Consider the following 18164-nt stretch of genomic DNA (forward strand, 5'->3'; position numbering starts at 1 on the left):
AACAGGGGTGCAGATCGAACCTTAAGTGTAGGAAAAAATACGGCATAGATAGCAATGCTGCTCTGTGGCACATATGAATAAAGTCCTTGCCGTCTCCCAGAAGACCCACATTTGATTAGCAACACATGTCCTAGAGGGGTTCAGGTTAGGATGGGAGTGAACTGCTGATAACAGCATGCCCATCCTGTGAGAGGGAGGCGGCCTATACTAACTGCGATATCACAACATTACAAGCTTGGCTAACTCCGAACAGCATAAACAATGTGTACTACTTGGTCTGGAGGATTGCATATGCATAGAGGCTAGGGTTACCACCTGTCCCACTTTGCGGGGGACAGTCCCTCTTTGGCTAATTGTGTCCTGCAAAAAAATTGTAAAAATGGCAAATGTCCTGAGATTTTAGGAAAAAAATATTTCCTATATTTTATGTAATAGTTGCATAAAACAGTTATTCTGAATCTGAAACACCTAAATGTTATAAGAAACAGAATAAGCAACTAAAATGCTACAAGAGTAATCTTTTACTTAGGCAAAAAAGTGAAGTTCTGCCCTTTGTACTGGCCGTGGGTATGTTTTGTCCTGCAAAATCTGACGTTTGTACCAAAAATGTCCCACTTTGGACAATTGAAAAAGTGGCAACCCTAATAGAGGCGTGCGTGCACGCACTTCCTAAGAACAGCGATTGCGGAGCTCACAAGGCTGCTGTGGGGTGGTGGGAGTTATGGCCCACTCAGTGGCAGCAATACGCTGCTGCATCAGCCTCTTCGACCTCCTTGCCAGTCCTGGACATTAGTTTGGTTGAGCCAGGAATTGACTAAGGCTGGGAAACAGAGAAGCTAGTGGTGGCAGCTGATGGTCTGCTACAGGAAGGAAAAAAAACGGGTAGTAACTGACAGTGGAAAATGCATCGATCAGGAAAAATGCCATTTTTATTCCCTTCAAAACACGATACACGTTTTTTTTTTAACTAAGTCAAGTCCCCATAAAAATGAGGCCCACGTGACATCATGACGTCGGCCAAAGGATGCTCGATTGATAAGCGCTCTATTTGTAATGTCTTGTTTCAAAGGGTTGCTTAATCTGTCACTAAACGTTTTATTATTTGGATTAGTGCTATAAAGCATTTGAAAGTATTCTGGAATGCATTGTAACGTATGCTAAAATTAATTCACGGCAAATGCAGTGTTACAATTTTAAACAAAGAATTACAGATAAATGGAACGCAATTTTATTAATCCCAGGAATTAGTAGTTGTAGACGCCGGTTACCACGCACATGTGTAAGTATGTGTCAGAGTAGCTATTTCACGTTACATTTGGCACTTTGCAGAATTGAAAAGCAGGACGCCTGTGGCACACTTGTTCATTAGCTCAATGCACGAGTTTTGTGTTGAATGTTTTTGTAAGACATTTTCGCATTTTTTTTAATCCACAGTTTATTTATATGCGCTAAGAAAGGAAGTTTTCATAGTGAAATTGTATTTAAAGTGGTGTGGTATGCCAAAGAAACACCACAACAACATTTCTAGCTATTGTAGTCTGCTTTTTAAATAATTAACTTGCTTTTTAAAAACATACGGCATGGTGTCTAAGGGCAGCAACTGGAATAAGGAATTAGGCATTTTCCGATAATCTATATACTTCATACGGTTAGTGATACTGTACTCCAGAATTGTTTCAACTTTTAATCCCGTGCTTGGTCACTTGCTAGGATCTTTTTACAGTTCTTTTTGTGGATTGGTGGATTAGTAACCAGCGGTATCCCTCCGGGATTGTGCTGAGATCTCTCCTGTTTGGCATGCTTTTTCTGAAGTAAAAGCCACTACCAAAGCGCTCTGGCTGACTAGTTTTGCAGATGACTGCAAGCTAGGAGCAGGCATTGTATCCCCAAATGACTTTGAGTTTGCATCCTGCAGGAAGGTTTGTGCTGAATAAATAACTGGTGCTAAAATCGTGGACCGAAACTAAATGCCAAAAAATGCGTTATCGTATCCTTTGGGAAGTCATCTACCCCATGAAACTACCACATTGACAATATGCCCCTAAGAGTTGACCCAGTTATTTGGGAACTTGTCTGGACAGTGACCTAACTTCTGACCAACATGTGTCTGCTGTTGTAAGTATTTACTGTATATCAGCAAATCAAGTAGCATCAGAAGTACTGGGCATAGGGATCTAAACCACTTCTGCAACTTCAACAGAATTGTTTTGAGGAACAAATATATCTGTGGACAGATTCCCTGTTCATGCAACTTCAACATAATTGTTTTGAGGAACAAATATATCTGTGGACAGATTCCCTGTTCAGATAAAACAACGTTCATTCCTGTCTGCATTCAAGCACAACTTAGATCTATGGATGAGAAACAGAAAATTTATTCCTGAACTTCCTCGTGTACTATTAATAGACAGATGCAGCTCCTAAATGCTTTGCCCCTTAAACTATCCGTGGGGTGATCCCATTTGTTCTTAGTAGGGGTAATATGTAATTATCAACCATGGTATGGGTAATGCCAATCTATAACCAAATCAGATAAGTTATTTTGAGCATAAAAAGGGAAATTGGCTAGGCTTAAAATGGCCCGCAAGGGCAGCTAGTCTAGTACTTGTCACTATTAGACAAGTCTCTTACTACTAAACTGTCAAGTCCCTCTTTAAAGAACATCTTTCCAAGTCTTGGGTATGCTCATGTACTTCTACCTAGCTATCATCTTGTCATGTCTTTAATATCCTGTTAGTCCTATTAACTTCCTATTCTTTCTGTTCGCCAGAAGTTCTATTACCTTTCAACCCAGAACTCTCTACCTTTACACTTTCTCTCCCATTTTCTCTTCTTCTCCCTCCACCAATCAGTCTGTTCACTCTGTATCACCTTCAACCAGTATGTAAATTGTAGGTTTAATTCTTACTGCTAAAGTCCTGTTAATTCCTGCTAGTAAAGTCTTTTATCCAACTATGTATTTTTTATAATCTGTACATTTTTTTACCATATGTAATTTTTCACTGTTTATTGTCCTGTATTCTTCTCTGTTTGTTTTTATGTGGAGCTTTTCTCCACAGGCTTCTGCTGAAAATGGGTGATCTCTACCCAGTCAGACTTCCTGGTTACCAAATGTCAAATAAATAAAATAAATCCTTGACTTTGGAACTATTAGAGAAATGTAAGAAGTGCATTGTATACTTTAAGCATGAGATGGTATTTTATTTTAAAATTGGGAAGAAAAGGAAAGCAGTGTGCTATGAAGGCAGAGCTTCCGTTTTGGGACAGTGCATGTATTTGTGTGACCCTTTGTTAGCTGCTGAATTGGCTGTGTCCCTCTCCTTACTTTTTGTTGATTGTCCACAAATTCTGAATTTTTCACAAATTTTCTTGTTTTCTTTCAGTATATTATTGTCTCCCTTGTTGATTGTAAACTTGTTTCCAAAGCAAGGTTTTCCTTCGCAGTGCTTTGGGTTTCAGTTGCTGTGACTGCATGCCACTGCGTTTTTCTTGCTTGTTTGTCTTCATTACGTTTTGAATTTGTGATTAACTAACTTGCACTCTTTCTTTGTGATTAAAGTGCATTCATTCTTTCATTTGTGTTTTTTTATATGCTCAAAGCAGCAACATCTAGTAAACCACCTGTGAGCAGGCACATTGTTCGTTTTGGTAATTGCAGGCCTGTGATTCTCCTTATAGCTATATTTTTAGGTTGTCTAATTTGTATTTTCTCAGTAATATGGCTGCCCCCCCCCCAAAAAAAAACAAAAAACGGTGGGTTCATTAGTAGTGAAAGCATGCAAGATTGCATGGAAAATACCAGTGTATGTTCTGCAGTGTAGAATTAAAAATAATTGCACAACATTTAGCCATACAACTCAGCTGATGTGAATTGTGGTCTGCTCGCAAAATTAGTGGTTTTCTGGCAAACGTTGAAGATGGAAGTCACAAATGACACACATTTGAGTTTCATACTTCAGTCACTTCATTTCATTCTAAAAATGCATGTTAATGTAAAACATGTTCTTCTATCAACTTTCTGATTTTGTAAGATTAATATTTAAAATCTGCCCATAATTTTTTGGCATCTTTCCCCACCATTAGTTTATCTTTGTCCAGAATTCTTGTTACAAGAGGTTGAAAGGTATGCTTGTAGATAGCTGTGATATGCATATTGTTGAAAATCTGTATGCCAAGCTGCACAATAAAGTGATAAAGCTGTTACTTTGGCAACTGTGCACATGTTACAGTGTACAAGTACTTGAAGTATAGCTCTGAACCTTTTCAAGAATCAGTGACTTTAAAGATTAGTACTTTTAACTTGGAGAAATGGACAGAATAAGAATGTGAATTGACACATTCTCTGAAATAAAATAAGTGTATAACTCTAATTATTGTTTTTTGAGTGCAGTCTACTACATTTTCTCCACAAATTGCAAGCTTAGGAGGGACAGAACAAAGAACAAATATTTGAGCCAAAACCTATGACATTTGAAAGGTATCTTGAGATGTACTGGAAACTTAAACCACAAATATGTTTGAAATGAAGTAATGATTAGTACTTGTATTTCAGAAAGTAGAAGCATGTAAACCAGATATTATATTTGAAAAAAAAGGACAAAAACATCATTAATTGGGTGCAGCTATTTCATTAGTTAAACTGTCCCGTGGATTGAGACCAAGTTAGAAACTGTCATGGAACAAGGACTCTCAGAACTAGTGGGAGTAATTGTTCAGAACTAGTGGGAGTAATTGTGTTAATAAACAAACAAAAAAAAGGAATTTCCAAGAATACTTAAATATGCCACAGTGATAATTGGGAACACTGGACTATAACAGTGAGTAAAAAGGTCAGACAAACCAATCAGTAAAAACTACTAGAGAAAATGTAGCCAAGCTAGAGCTTCCATTGTGTGATTCCTTAAACTTCTTGTATTAGAGGCACCCAAGGGGTCATTTGCATACATCACATGTGCCTCTAATACAGAAGGTTTAAGGAATCGCACAATGGAAGCTGTAGTTTGGCTAAATGTTTTTCTAGTAGTTTTTACAGAACCACTGGGATATGTGTAAGTAGCCATCAAGAATGCAAATGCTCGTATACCAATACTGGTATAACATGTTGGGTAAATTTTTTTATGTTTTTATTTATTTATTTTGTTTTTGACCAACCTAAAAAGTTACTAGAATGGCAATAACCGGTATTTCATCAACATGCATTTTCTTAATATTAAGAAGTATGAAACACCAATGTCTGTCATTACTGACTGTAATCCTTGGTGATTTATCAGAAATTTACGGGGAACAGGGCAAGGAATATGAGGCAAAATCTGGGACATTAGAAATTAATAGCACAACAAAGTTTTGCATCAGCATAGATTTTCTGAATGATGCATATGAAACACTAATCCAGCCATCCATCCATCCATCCATCCATCCATCTATCAAGTCCACAACCCCTTTTTCCCCATTTTTGCACACATGGTGTTGGGGTTTCACTTCAGCAGTGACAGTCATAGAGCCAAAGTCTACACAGCCGGGTGGCTAGCCCTGCTGCGGTAGTTCTTCCACACCACACACACACTTCTATGGCCAATTTAGAGTGTTCAGTCCACCTACTGCATGTCTTTGGAATGTGGGAAGAAACTGGAGCGCCCAGAGGAACCCCAAGTAAACACAGGGAGGACATACAGACACCACACAGAAGGCATCCCAGCCAAGAATCGAATTGGGGAACCACTTTGACTTCTTCTTTCAGCTTTTCCCGGTTAGGGGTCGCCACAGCAGATCACCTGTCTGCTCATGATTGGCAGAGTTTTACGGTGTCGAGTTGCCAGCCCGGCACCCGACCTTCCATGGAAGGCACATACACGCACGCAGTCATGCCCAGGGCCAATTTAGAGTGTCCAATCCACCTACAGCATGTCTATGTGATGTGGAAGGAAACAGGAGCACCCGGAGGAAACCCACGCAACCACAGGGAGGACATGCAGACTCCGCACAGAAGGCAAACCAGAGAAAGTCTTGCTGTGAGGTGACAATGCTAACCGCTGTACCACTGTGGCCGTCCCAAGGAACCACTTTGACTGACTGACTGATTTTTCTGGAAAACCACCAAGGATTACAAACATTTTAGGAGGAATATTGCGTAATTAGGGTTATGCAGCAAAACCAGATAGATGCAGAAACGGTTTATACTAGCAGTAAGATAATAGATGACCAGTGTCAGTGTGATTTAATTTATTTATTTTTTACATTGTGATTTGTCTGATGCAGCATTTTATAAAATACTGTTTATGATGAGGTTTAGAATGGTAGAGCAACTGTGTGTTATCTGTCAAACTACACTAGTGCCATAACATTCTAAGCTGTATGCAAACACACTACCATGATCCAGTGTTCTCTGTTATTCCCTGTGCCACCAGTACATGTCACCACCGCATAATCTACAGAAGGAGACCGTTCCAGGAATATTGTAGGTATGGAGATTGGAGAAGTACACTCTCTTTTTATGAAACCTCAGAGACTGAAGCAATATTGATTTCATGAGCTTTTAGCTATGCCCTGATTAGTGGCAGATTAAGGAACCTTGCCCCCCTTGCACATATTTTTAGGACCTTGCATAACTACGTGTTTTTTGGATTCACCAACCTGATTGTTTTAAGTTATATTTCTAGTTTAATACAACAGCATTTGTTGTGTGTTGTACATTTGTATTTTTGAACATTATTTCCAGTAGGCAGTGAAACAAGAATGTAGTAACCAAGATTGACAAAAATGCCCATTTTGAAACATTCAACCATAAAAGGTCACTTAGACTACTGATATAATCCTGTAATAATCATACTGTCAATTATGGCCACTTTATTGACTATATACACACATTACATTTCTTTACTTTACATAAATATACACTAGTCCTACAGAGACAGACTAATGGCTTTTTAACTTTATCATCTCAGCAAGGTTATTTTCCTCAACAGATATCCCATAAACTGAGCAATTATAGCTACATTGTTCTCTGTATTCTCCACAGATATCCATGTAAAAATAATGTCCAAAGTAACATATTTCAGTTTTGTTTCACACAAACACACATTAGCCATAGTAAAGTATTTCATCCTAATTCACACACCCATACACACTACTCCTGCAAAGCCAGATTGAGGACTTTTTAAAAATGATAAGAGCATAAGGTAGTTTCATCCACAGATAGCCCCCACACCCTCACCAGTAGTTATAGCCACTTCGCTGTCTGCACCCCTTAGTGTTGTGTAAAAAAACAGATTACCTGTATTTTATTTGTTACCTTGGATAAACTTCATGAAATTGTATCAAGATTCATAGCGTCACACCATAAGACACTGCTATGTGAAGCAAAGTTTAAATAGAGGAGTCATTGTGATGAAAGCATAATTAAAGTTAGCCACCTGATAACGTGCATAGTTGGTATGCACACAATCTCTTCAAAAGTAAAAACTCATTGAATAAGTTGACATTAAAGAGAAGTACTATTAATGCAGATATTGCTGTTGGCAGTTAACTTTGCTTTTCAGTGCTTCAACTCCAAATGCAGTGTCTGAAGAATAAATGGCTATGTTGCATTAAAAAATTGGTGTCCTGATAATATTACCATAACATTTCCAGATCTAGATCAGCTATGCAATGGGGAATGGCTGGCCAAAACAACCACATGCTCATAGTTAATTTCTAGACATGTAGTCCAGGAGACAATTAAGGAGCCTAGCCAAATTCTCAGTTGCCCCAAAAGCACTGTCTGGTTAACTGACTTGCACAAGGTTACAACTTCAAGCCATGCACCATGGTACAGGAAGCAGCCCATTAACAAATCAAAGCTTTAGAGCTATGTCCTAACGTATAAGTTAGTATAGTGGGTTAATGCTGCTGTCTCTTGTGCCAGGGAAAATGCAGAAATCTTTTACAATCTGACCTTGTAGGTAAGACTATCACAATAATATGCAACTGTGACTGCATAATGTACCCTGAAGATCAGACTGTCTAATCATAACTCCAAACAGTTCAGACTATATGACCTGAATAATGTCAACCTCTTTGCAGTTGCTGGGTCTGTAAAGATGGTACTGCAAAAAATGTTACTAAAATGCAGCATGCTTAGTTTGTATCTTACACAATCCTGTTCTATTAATTCATTATTTAGTATAATGAATAAAGCAAAACAATTAAAGAAATGTGGGTTCTACAGCAGATTTTGTTTGAAAATCCACAAGTTATAAAAAAAATCAGAAATATTACTTTTATACAATGTACTTTTTTTGTGGGGACTTATATACTTGTAAATACATCCACATCTCATTTTTGACCTCCCTATGTTTTGATTGTCATTAAGAATAGCTTCCCCCCTGGTATCTCTTAGTACAGGTCTGACTTGCCTGTATGACTGGAAATCCATATTACTGCAGTATATACCTCTAATCCGAATCATGGTCAAATGGGGCCCCATGCCAGGTAATGAACCAGGTCCCCACCAGCCATACCAATACCCCATTACTTGGCTATCTTTCCCCATTTACCATAAAACTCTGTTCAGACCTGTCCATGTGCATACTCTTTTCTTTACTTTTACAATTATCCGATCTCTGGACTTTGTTTAAAAGTTTAATTTCAAGTTTTACAGCAAAAACATTAACAGCTGTTTTCTAATCAAAACAGTGTACTCTCACATTGAAAACAGACTTAGCATGAGAAGCAGAAACTTCTTGCTCTTGAAATTCGCATTTAATGGAAATGCATCTGGTAACCCATTAAACTACAAGAAATAGTGGGTGCGTTTGGCATAATGGTTAAAAAAGGTCTTTATAGACAATAGTGCTTGATTCTGTCCGTAGTTTATTGGCTAGGGTTAAAATGGCCCTTCATGGCAGTTGGCCTAGTATTTTTCTGTGTGCCTACAAATGTGCTTGGATTCATAATCCAATAGCATCAGTGAATTCAAAGACAAATGTATAATGCATGCATGGACAGCCCACTGGAGACCAGTGTCCCTAATTTTGCCTGTAGTTACATTGCTGGCATTTGATGTGGTTTCTGCATTTTTCCCCATGCATCATATATGCTGTGTGTGTACCTGCATTTGATTTTTATTATTTTTTAGCAATTCTTGGCTTTGTTCTACAGTTTTTTCCCTCCTCTTCCAACTCCTCAATTTAAGCTTTTAAGCTGTGTATTCAAAAGATTCACTGATTCTTGATTCTATGCCTATCAGTTGAATCATTCGTTGTCAATTCTGTAACTTTTATAAAGTGCCTTGGACCTGATTTTTTTTCCGATTCCATGCACATTTTCACTTATCAGTGAAATATGTATGTGGCTAAACCTAGCAGTTTTGCACTTCTTCGGTCTTGCATCAGCTGTGTAAGCATCTGTTCACTTCTGAAGCCCTTTATAATTAAACATTAAATGCCTTGCATATGTCATGCTTGAAATTTGGCATTGTTTTATTATACCTACCTACACCTTTAACATTTTCAGTGAGTGTTTTATGTATCAGACTGTATGCTGCGGTAGTTTGGTTGAAATATTCTGTAGTAAGTATAGTTAGGGGGGTAGCTAACACCCCCCCCCCAAACCCTTGCTTCTGCCCTTTCTTTCAAAGGGTAAGAGGGTTAAGTGGGGATGCCAGCTCCCACTTTACTAATAGAAGAAATGGTAAAGATAAAAGAGGGTAGGTTTATAAACAAGGTGTCATTATTCGCTCCTAATAACTTTTATTTTTCCTGAGGAAGGTATGGGTTGCTAACATGACATCATCTCATAAATTTGTTATGTTATACTAGGCAAGTTTGGAGGGTAGCTGTAATACAGTGTTGACCATAAAACTTGCTTTCCTCTTTCTCTAAGTTTAAAGTTTAAAAGTATTAAATGCCTTAACTGAGTCTAAAGCAGTAATATTGGGAAATAATATGCACTGTGTATAGCTCAGTTCTTTGAAAGCAAGATTTCCATGAAGATTCATAGTGGTTAATGATAGTAATTTGATTTCATCCAGAAACTGAAGAAATGCAACTGATGACATTGGAAGTTCAATAGTGTGAATCCAGTGCAGAAGTAGTTGTAGCAAGAAAATTACAGAACTTAAAAATGAGGTTTGTATGATCAAATGAGAAGTTTGGAGTGACACTGTTGAAGCTTCTGTGGTGAACCTTGAAAAGGCAGAACAGTCCAAAATATACAGCAGGACAGAAATGCAGGTTCTCGTTTGAGATAAATGTTGATTCTGATGCCATGAATTATACGTATACTTCACATTTGTTAAGGTGAATGATTAAGAGATGTTAGTCATGAGTAGTATGAATGGGTCGCCAATCATAACCTGCTTTTTATGTGTTCGATACATGGATGCCCAGAAATTCACCATGGGAGTGAAGTTCGAGCGGTGAATCTTGGCCTCCATGTTGAGAACACATAATAATGATTGGGGTCCTGATCATAATTCTTTGTAAGTGCATTTATCTGTTCTATGTACTACTTATTACAGACTAAAGAAGCGCTAAGTGTTTTGCTGGCTTTCAAAGCCATAAAGTACTTGCACTGTACTTCTGATAGTACTCACTAACACAGTCTGCTATGTTTACACTCACCTTGGTGTGCTTCTCAACTGACCAGATTTTCATCTCATATGTTTGCTCTGTTCCTCATAAAATCTGTGGTTTGCTAACAAGTCACTGAGGATTGAAATCACCAAATAATTGTATACATTTGAATTTCAGAATTCGTATCCTTCAACAAAAATCCTGTTATTCTTCCAACTTTCTAAGTTTATAATAGCAAGTCAGGGATAGACTAATGGCTCGGACAGTAGGCTAATGGCTCAGACAGTGGGAAGAAACAAATCTGTTTTTTATTCTGCTATTGTCATTTACTGGTCAGTGCGAGACCCAACCTTAACAAGCTAAGCAAGGGGTTCTTAACATTTGTTAAAATCAGGTCTCCCTTATAGTAGTGCTTAACTGATTTGTCATTTTCTGGATATCTTGAGCATAATCCTTATGCTCCATGCACTAAGTAGAGGATTATGGTTAGGTTGCCGATCCTAACTGACTTGTGTATTTGAGACATGGGTACCAAGAAATGCACCTCGAGAGCGGTTTCTTGCCATCCATGTCGAGAATGCATAAAAAGTTAGGATCAGAGACCTGATCCTAATTCTTTGTAGTACACAAAGCTCTTATCTGCTCCATGTACTAAAAGTTAAAGTAAAAAAAAAAAAAAAAGGGGTGACATGTTTTACCGGCTTTTAAAGCCACAAAGCACTTAGTGAGCAGTGTCTTGAAGAGAAAGTAACGCAGTCCTTTCAGTCTGTGTCTCTCAACTGTCCAGTGTCCAAATTTTTGTCTGATATGTTTGGAGCGTTTCCCATAATGTCCGGTTTTCGGACAAATTATTGAGGATTGAAAACGCTAAATAATGACCGGTATTTAAGTTTAATTCTTCTTCTTGACCATCACAAAATGCAGACAAGTACACACCCTGTCATTCTGGTAGCTGTTAAGTTTATGACAGAAAGTCAGGACACATTACTGACTGACATCAAGCAGAACCAATTATTTTATTCTGCCTCAGTCTTTTGCTGATCAGTACAGGCAGATTTAATGCCTAGCGCTAGACCTGACCTTGACAACTTTAACAGGGAGTGCTTAACATTTGTTAAGGTGGAGTCTTGCTCCACTCTGTCACTTAACTGATATGTCTTTTTCCGAATATCAGAGCATAATCAGTGTTCTTGCACTGCATAGTTGTTAACACCATGGGCCTTTAACTTAGAATTCAGGGGTCATGTGATGCACCCGTAAGTTTGCAATATTTCGCATAAATGTACTTCACATACTCTTGTACATGTGACAAGGACTGTGTTTTGTCCCCCCATCACTTCATGGGGTGTGGGTAAGTAACAAGAAGGTATGGTAAGTAGTATGACTTACAGGGATAATGCAACAAGCCGCAAATGAGCTATAGCCCTGTCCTCTTTGTGTGAATCTAGCAGTATCCACTTCTATATTGTTTGAGTATGTTAGCTAGATGAAAGGTCCAAGGTCAAATCTGAACATGACACTGTATTCTAATGGGTGCTTTCTGTTAACAAACACTTAAAATGATGCACAAGAATGTATTGCCTGGTTAATGTGTCTGTTTCTAAGCTTAAGTATATATTTTTTCCACTTTGTTCCTCTACCGTAGAAGTGAGTACTAAGACTATGAAGTTTTTATCTTGTATTTCGGGGTTTGTTTTTGTTTGTCTACTGTTTGCCTGTGATAAATATTGCATTGGACTTCAGTTGTTCATTTGAGTTTCATTTCAGATCCACCAAAACCTTTAAGGGTGTTGGTCAATAATTTAGTTGAGTATGACTTTGCTGCCTCAAGTACTTTAGCATACTGGGAGTATTTGTCAGCAGCTGCTTGTTTTGTTCTTGCAAATTCGCATTTGTGTCTCCATTAAAGCTGCCTCTCTATCTTGGTCTCTGTCACCTCTTTCTTTTGCCTTCACTTTTCTAGCAGCAGTAACTTCTCCAGTGAAGCCTTTTCATTTTATGTGGCCAAAGGATTTGAGTTTTAGATTTGCTGTCCGACCTTCCAGTGAACAGTCTGAGTTTATTTCCTTAAGTACTGACCAATTTGATCTTGCAGTCCATGGAATTTGCAAAACACATCTTGAACAGAAGCTTCAGTTTTCCAGTGCACAGCATTACATATGGACCAAATGTCACAGCAGTATGTTATTACTGGGAAAACCTTATTTCCACAAAGCCCAGTTGGAGAAACGCATTTCATGGAATTGACTCTAATGAAACTGTTTACAACTTATGTCTGAGAGTTTGTGATCGGAGAATTGGTTATATTAGTTAAGGGGTGCTAAGAAGTGTGGAAAGCTTTGTGGCCCCATGTTAAAAAAAAACAAACAAAAAAAAAACACTCGGAACAAAGTATAACCTCAATTAAGCTTTTCCCCCTTTCCTTTTGGGTTTCCCGTGAATAGAGGCAGTCATACTAATTAAAACATTCCTGTCTTCATGTTTTCTTAAGCATTTCCGTAGATTAACTCAATTCAAACCAAGTCCCTTCAGAACAAAGAACACTCTTGATGCATCAGGGTTCACTGTAACAAGAAAAGGCTGCAAGGACAATTGTATCTGCTGATCATGATACTAGTTATCTACATCTCCAGGAAAATTATTTTATCTCCTTATTAAAGAGAACCTACAGTTCGGTACTGGTTCTAACGTTTGAGAAGATTTCAAAATACAGTACAGTGTACTCTTCTAGAAGAGAAATGAGTGTGTGTAGAACAGGGAATGAATGGCCCAGGCTGTTTCAAGCAAACTTTCTTCCATTTCTGAACTTTTTTAAAACAAGAGACATCTTCCTTAAATTATTACATATGACATAGACAATCTTATGTTTATATAAAAGAAAACAAATCGTATTGACACAATTCCAGTTGCAAATATTATACATTGCAAACCACGTTGACACAATTGTAGTTGCAAACATTATACATCACTTATAATCTATCCAGTCATTGTTAGTCAAACATTACATAGCTCCTTGAAATCCTGCCTTCTTTTAAACCTCGTTCCTTCACTGCATCTATTATTCCCACAGTGCCCTTTTTCCTAAGTAATTTGCATCTACCCTTTTCTAAAGATCCCACTGCCAGTTGTTTATCTCTGTTACTGTTTGCTACTTTGTAGTAAAGTTGGTTTAGACTTTGATTTCCATTTTCTAGTAATTGCTTCTTTGGCAGCCACCACAATTAGCAATTCTGATTCTGTATCATTACTCAAAAAAAAAAAATCCTTAGTTACAATAGTTTGCTCATCCAGTATCTCTGACAAAGCAGTCTGCAGGGAATCTTTTAAAGTCTGCCAACTCATTACACTCCCAAGAAAATGTTCCCGTTACCTCTTTCTTCCCCATCATACCGCCAGCATTTGCTGTCTGTTTGAGGGAAAAAAATCTTTGGAGTCTACGTGGGGTATAAAAATATCTATGTAAACACTTCCCAGCAGATCCTAAATCTTCTAGACTTTGTTACATATTTGGGAGATTTACATATATTCCCCCCCATTGTTTCTTTGTGAATTGCTTATCCGATCTGTCTTCCCAATCCTTTCCAACTTCCTCTGATTGACTCATAGTTATCATGCAATATTTTATATACTCTATTTTTTAAAAGCAGCTTCTGTTCTAGATTCTACTAAAAACTTCACCAGTGCTAGTCTTTCATTTAGGACTCCCCATTTCTTTCTCTTTGCCTATACTGTAATATCCTTCCTGATAGGGAAGGCAATCTCTAACCTGCACTCCAAACAAATTCTTTGTCTTCCCGATTTGTTATCTTTCCCTTTCTAGTTATTTGCTTCCAATACTTTCGTTCCTTTGCCAGTTTTCTCCTATTAAATTCCAGTCCCCTTTTGTCACAATAGAAAAGTCTTTGTGGGTTCTATTCAAGCAGCTTTATTTTATACAAACACATCATGATAGAAGTTTACTGACTTTAACTTAAGTAACTTGTATACAGATAGTCATGCACGCTCTGTCTCTGGCCGCACTCTCAAAATGGCACTAGGAATAGCACATGCCTGGTATTTATATGTGCATGCTCAGTCCTTGATATGCTTCTTAAAGACACAGCACATACACTCTGATCTACATCCTCCCTCTTTGAAAAATAGAACATGCAATGTTATGGCATGCAGATATCACAGGTAGTTCTTTGTCATGCATTTATACAAGATTAGGTACATATATACACAGTTAAGTCCATGTTGCTGTGCATTTCACACTGGGCCTGGATATTTGTCCATATCATGTGACTTAAAACTAGAAATTGGGTTTAGCAACTAGAGCTGCCTCTATAAAATGTTCAACCTTGGAAGTATTTGGAACATCTTCAGCAATGGAATCCATGGTTGGAACATACTCTGGGATGGGAGCAACGTTTGGTTCGCTCAGAGATCTAGAGTCTGCATCATAGGAGCAGTGCTGCGATGGTGATGATTCTGGTACAGGAAGAAGGTGTCTGTGATTTCTCCTGTACTCCACACCCTCAGATTCCACAAGGTAGGATCTCTGCTCTGCACATACACCTGTAACTTGACCAATCCGGTTGAACCTTTGTCCATCTGTATTCTCACCGTCTCTCCTTCCCTCAACGGACGAAGAAATTTGCTCGATCTATCATAACTGGACTTCTGGATAGAATGCTTTTTGAATAATTGAGCCTTGATGGTTCTGTTATTCTTAGCTTTAGGCCTCAATAAACTGGAACTAATAGATAGTGTAGTTCAGGTTTGCCTGGAAAGAAGTCTTTGAACAGGTGAGCCAAGAATATCGTCACAGGGTATGTTTCTGAGATTAAGCAAAGTCAAAAAGACGTCTGTATTGCCACACTTTGACCATACAAGTAATTGCTTTGCACTCTGCACTGCACGTTCAGCTAGACTATTTGACTGTAGATATTCAGGATTGCTAGTAACATGTAAAAAGTCCCCATTCTCTCTTGCAAATTTCTGAAACTGACTAGTAAATTGAGTACCATTGTCAGAAATAACTTTGTGAACTACCATGGACTGAGAAATGATGTTTCAATGTAGTAATAGCAGCAGTGGATGTTCGGTAGTAGATCAATCTCAAACCAATTTGAATAAGAGTCTACTAAGTACTTTTGATTGTTCCACTCAAATATATCAGTGGCTACTGTTGACCAAGGTAGTTCAGGTACTGGACTTGGCTGAAGTGGTTCTGTTCGCAAATGCGGTCCAGTACTATTACATACTGAACAAGAAGAAAGTTCTTTGATGTCTTTCAGTAATGAAGGACCAAAATACTAATTCTCTTGCTCTTCTCTTAGTGAATGTGGAACCTGGGTGACCATGATGCAAAATCTGGATATATTCTTGATGTAAAGATGCAGAAACAATTTTAGGACCTTTAAAAATAATGCTATCTTCCATCAACATTTTATCCCTGTAAGGAAAATAGGTTTGCACTTCAGGTGGTACACTAGATTGCTTTGATGGCCATCCAACATTAATGTAGTGATTGAGCTTTAGCAAACTTGGATCAGTTTTTGTGTTCTCTCAACTCATCAAGCCTAGTGGTATTAAAATTGCACACTGCCAACGCATCAAAGTCAAAATTCTCTGCTTCAAGCTGTTCCGTCGTATTTCTGGGCGATCTGGATAACGTATCAGCCAGGTAGAGCAGTTTGCTTTTCGTGTGGACCATTATGAAGTTGTACTTTTGCAATTTGAGCATCTTTCTTTGTAATCTTGCTGGAGCTGAATGCATAGGCTTCTTTAGAATAGTAATTAGAGGTTGGTGGTCATTTTCAGTCTGAATAGCTCGACCGTAAATATAATCATGAAACTTGGAACATGCAAATACTATTTAAAAAAGTTATTTCTCAATTTGAGCATAGTGCATCTCAGTTTGTAAGTGTTCTAGATGCATAGGCTACTGGTCTGCTCTCTTGAAGTAAAACTGCCCCAAGACCAAATTTTGAAGCATCACACGAAAGAGTGACTGGTTTGTTCACATCATAGTATCTTAATGTAGGTGGGGTGACATTTTTCTGCTTAAGGTCTTCAAATGCCTTTTGGTGCTGTTCTAACCATGAAACATGTTTGCACGTCACCTCTCTTAAAGGTGCTGTCAACTCACTGAAGCCTGGTATAAACTTGCCTAAATAGTTGACCATGCCTGGGAAATGCTTTAGAGCTTGAACATTGTCTAGTGCTGACAACTCAAGAATAGCTGCTTGCTTGGATCCGGCCTGGTCTCAAGCCAGTACTGGCAAATAAATGACCCATATATGTGACTTCTGGAAGTCTGAATTTGCACTTCAGAGGATTGAGCTTCAAGTTTACTGCATGTTCTCTGCCTAGAACTTTCTTTAGGTTTCTGTCATGATCTGCTTCACCATTGCCTCTTATCAATAAATCATCTACTATTATGGCACAAGGATAACCCAAAAAATGTTGCTCCATTACACACTGAAAGACTTCACTTGCAGAATTTATTCCAAGTGGCATCCTTAGGAATCTGTATCTGCCAAACAGATTAACAAAAGTAGCTAGCAATGACAATGTGCGATCAAGTATCACTTGCCAAAATGAACTTTTTGCATCTAAGACAGAAAAAACAGTGGCATTTGGTGTTAGGGCTGTGACCTCTTCGACTGTGCGTATTGGATGATATGGTCTCTTCAGTGCTTTGTTCAAATCTGTTGGTTCAATACATATTCTGATTTCATCTGAGCCTTTTTTTGAGCTGCTACCACAGACGACACCCATTCAGTTGGATCTGTGACTGGACAGATCACACCTTGCTGCACATTTTATCCAACTGAGCCTTAACTTTATCCTGCATAGCTATCAGAACTCTTCTTGCTGGTCTGACTACTGGAGTGACTTCTGGGTCTAACTTCATAGAATACACAACTGGAAGTTTGCCCAACTTGTCATCGAAAACATTAGCATATTCTAAGAAAATGGCTCCAGTAAAATTGAATCTAGGAGATGCACTTATGTGATGAACTTCTTTGATAAAAGAAAGCAGATGCAGATTCATTCTAAAACTATCTCAGAGACCCAATAAAGACTGTACTGGTCTTCAGACTACATAGAATAACAAGTTGTAACTGTCCTTGACCAAACAACATGAAAGCATCACTGGGCATTCGGTTTGGATTTCTTCACCTCCATAAGCAACAAGTTTTGCACTACTGGCAAATGTGTCTGATGATATAACATTGCACTTTGAACCAGTGTCTACTTTAAGCTCTGTGGATGTACCATTGATCTGGACAGTACAAAACACTTAGCTTTTTGCCAGTAAATTCACTGCATCAGCTCTTTCACCAATTACTGATACGCCACCTACATAGAAAGTTGACTGCTGTACCTCTACTTGATCAACTTGCTTTCTGTGTGACCTTTCTTTACAACTTTGAGTTTTACTTGATTTGCAAAACTTTTGGAAATTATTCCATTTTTTACACTTGTGACATTGCTGACGAATGCTAAGCATTTCTCTTGTTTAGACTCATGGTGTGCACCACAATTGTGACAGTTAACAATAAAGCTAGACTTTGGTTTTGCTGATTCTCACTTGTGCTGCACTGAGGAACATACTCCTTTAAC

The 18164-nt window shown here is 38.2% G+C and overlaps 1 protein-coding gene across 1 annotated transcript in view; it reads left to right on the forward strand.

Annotated features, from left to right (window-relative positions):
* Positions 1 to 1023: 1023 nt before the first annotated feature.
* The window catches only part of REXO5 (RNA exonuclease 5), a 1525618-nt gene continuing 1508477 nt past the window's right edge, over positions 1024 to 18164 (forward strand). The window contains exon 1 of the mRNA XM_044089498.1: positions 1024 to 1279. The gene's annotated coding sequence lies outside the window, so the exon portion shown is untranslated. The remainder of the gene's footprint in view (positions 1280 to 18164) is intronic.

This window comes from Protopterus annectens, chromosome 12.part0 (assembly GCF_019279795.1).
Source record: "Protopterus annectens isolate FY-2018-M chromosome 12.part0, PAN1.0, whole genome shotgun sequence".
Taxonomy (NCBI): Eukaryota; Metazoa; Chordata; order Ceratodontiformes; family Protopteridae; genus Protopterus; species Protopterus annectens.